The sequence below is a fragment of the Sinocyclocheilus grahami genome, unplaced genomic scaffold, assembly GCF_001515645.1.
Source record: "Sinocyclocheilus grahami isolate Dianchi unplaced genomic scaffold, SAMN03320097.WGS_v1.1 scaffold1619.1, whole genome shotgun sequence".
Classification (NCBI taxonomy): Eukaryota; Metazoa; Chordata; class Actinopteri; order Cypriniformes; family Cyprinidae; genus Sinocyclocheilus; species Sinocyclocheilus grahami.
This window is the reverse complement of record NW_015506798.1, coordinates 57,943-60,862: the sequence shown is the minus strand read 5'-3', so window position 1 is coordinate 60,862 and position 2,920 is coordinate 57,943. Positions and strand designations below refer to the sequence as shown.

The 2,920-nt window shown below is 40.3% G+C and overlaps 1 protein-coding gene across 1 annotated transcript in view; it reads left to right on the top strand.

Annotated features, from left to right (window-relative positions):
• Positions 1-1,996: 1,996 nt before the first annotated feature.
• The window catches only part of dctn1a (dynactin 1a), a 56,804-nt gene continuing 55,880 nt past the window's right edge, over positions 1,997-2,920 (top strand). Inside the window, exon 1 of the mRNA XM_016257928.1 lies at positions 1,997-2,130. The gene's annotated coding sequence lies outside the window, so the exon portion shown is untranslated. The remainder of the gene's footprint in view (positions 2,131-2,920) is intronic.

Here is a 2,920-nt window from a genome sequence, read left to right as displayed (position 1 = left end):
GTGAGTGAGTGTGTGTGTGTGAGTGAGTGTGTGTGAGTGAGTGTGAGTGAGTGAGTGAGTGAGTGAGTGTGTGTGTGTGAGTGAGTGTGTGTGAGTGAGTGTGAGTGAGTGAGTGAGTGAGTGAGTGTGTGTGTGTGAGTGAGTGTGTGTGAGTGAGTGTGAGTGAGTGAGTGAGTGAGTGAGTGTGTGTGTGTGAGTGAGTGTGTGTGAGTGAGTGTGAGTGAGTGAGTGAGTGAGTGAGTGTGTGTGTGTGAGTGAGTGTGTGTGAGTGAGTGTGAGTGAGTGAGTGAGTGAGTGAGTGTGTGTGTGTGAGTGAGTGTGTGTGAGTGAGTGTGAGTGAGTGAGTGAGTGAGTGAGTGTGTGTGTGTGAGTGAGTGTGTGTGAGTGAGTGTGAGTGAGTGAGTGAGTGAGTGAGTGTGTGTGTGTGAGTGAGTGTGTGTGAGTGAGTGTGAGTGAGTGAGTGAGTGAGTGAGTGTGTGTGTGTGAGTGAGTGTGTGTGAGTGAGTGTGAGTGAGTGAGTGAGTGAGTGAGTGTGTGTGTGTGAGTGAGTGTGTGTGAGTGAGTGTGAGTGAGTGAGTGAGTGAGTGAGTGTGTGTGTGTGAGTGAGTGTGTGTGAGTGAGTGTGAGTGAGTGAGTGAGTGAGTGAGTGTGTGTGTGTGAGTGAGTGTGTGTGAGTGAGTGTGAGTGAGTGAGTGAGTGAGTGAGTGTGTGTGTGTGAGTGAGTGTGTGTGAGTGAGTGTGAGTGAGTGAGTGAGTGAGTGAGTGTGTGTGTGTGAGTGAGTGTGTGTGAGTGAGTGTGAGTGAGTGAGTGAGTGAGTGAGTGTGTGTGTGTGAGTGAGTGTGTGTGAGTGAGTGTGAGTGAGTGAGTGAGTGAGTGAGTGTGAGTGGAATTTAGGTTTTAATTGCATTAAATCTCTGTACATTTGTAAAAGTGAAGTTTACTTTTGTGTTGACGTAACTAATGTGTTCAGTGCGTTTTGAGGTTATTTTGAGGTCAAAAGAGTCATTGCTAATAAAACTACTTGACAAAAAGTGTTAAAACAATCAGTCAAATGAATTACATAGAGCTAATACAGTCACATATCTCAATATTTACTGACAAAAAGTGCTAAAATGCAGATCTTACTAGAAGTGAACACAGTATATTGTGAGCTTTATTTCTCCGCATTGACCATTGTTAGTACATTGTGTATTTTACTCACCAGAGTAAGTTCGTCAAAATGAAATGCTTTTATAATTAGGCAAATATAAATGACACAGCTACACGTCATACATATCATATATTTTAAGAAGATACATACATAGATACCTATTGACATTATTACATAACCAGTTAAACTTCGTCTTTAAATTCTTAACTTTAATGCAGATTCTAGATGGATTATTAGCCATCTTTCATAATGTGACAGACGCATCCATGCTTCTAAAGGTATTGTTTTAAAATTAAATTAAATTAATTAAAAGCAATACAAATTTGTATAGTCTGTTAATATAATATTCCTTACTTTATCAGAGCTTGGTAGACATAATTATTATATTCTTAGACATTATTAGACAGATGAAGTAATAGATTATAATTAATGCTAGGCCCTATTTATCAAGTTATCATAATCATAAACACATAATAAATCATCATATTTGTCATACATTTTGGCATTTTAAAAAGTGCTAAATTATTTAGATAAAAATGGAACAAATAACTACATAATAATGTAGTCCCAATTTAAGCAAATGAATAATAATAATAATAATAATAAAGAAACTGAAGATGTATATTTATTTCGATTTCGGAAATGACTGTGCAGCCAAAATACTAACCCCGTTTAAATCAATTCATACATTGTTTATAAAAGTACATATATATAGCGAGACACAAACTGATTACATACATGCATTACTAAATGTGAAATTACTAAAAACTATAATCGATCTCGGCTATGTGGCCGGAGTGCGGAGTCATCGGACCAATCAGAGGCGTCGCCGAGCACCACGTGACCCGACCAGGAAGCGACCCGAGTGAAATGCTGTACAGTGTCCGGTGACCGGAGCGCTGCTGTCCGTTACTCGTTCTAACCGGCACACCTTACAAACGGCAGACCGTTCGCGGTCAGTTAGAGCTCTCGTCTACAGGTAAGCGCGCGACTAAACCGCTCGTTTCCCTGACAACACGAGGAAAGTCCGAGAGGCAGAACATGGCGTTTTCTTAGGGCCCGGCCGGTTAGCATCACAGCTAATGCTAACTGATAACTAGCCGGCAGATCGGCTGTTGTTGTGTTTACACGTGGACCGGTTTATCTGGATGATCTCGTTGTTTTTGTGTTACTTTCTAACTCAATATTAGGATGACCAAACATTTACATCACGGTATTTTTCAAAATGATACCGGTTTCAAGGTACAAGACGGTATTTTTTGTTAACCATATTTTCTACAGATTGAGAGGAAATACTGCAGTATATTGACTTAGAACGCCCTATTTTACCCTATTTTACTGTCATGATGAGTGGATATTGTCCAAAAATACGGAATTAAAGGGGTCATATGATGCGATTTCAAGTTGTTCTTTCTCTTTGGAGTGTTACAAGCTGATTGTGCATAGATAAGATCCCTGAAGTTGCAAAGACTAAAGTCTCAAAACCAAAGAGATATTCTTTATCAAAGTTAAGACTCTGCCACGCCCCCCTAAAACAGCTCATTCTAACACGCCCCCACATATCTACCTCACTATGTGGGAATATTTGCATAATGCGCCCAAATGTGCACGCAAAGAAAGAAGGCGTGGTTTCAGTAACCGCAGTTAGTGTTGAAGCAGCATGTCAGGGAGACGCTGTGTGTTTCTAGGCGAAAGCAAAAGCACTTTATTTGGCCTTCCGGAAGTAGATGCATTTAGAAATCTTTAAGATGACTTACAACAGAACAGCA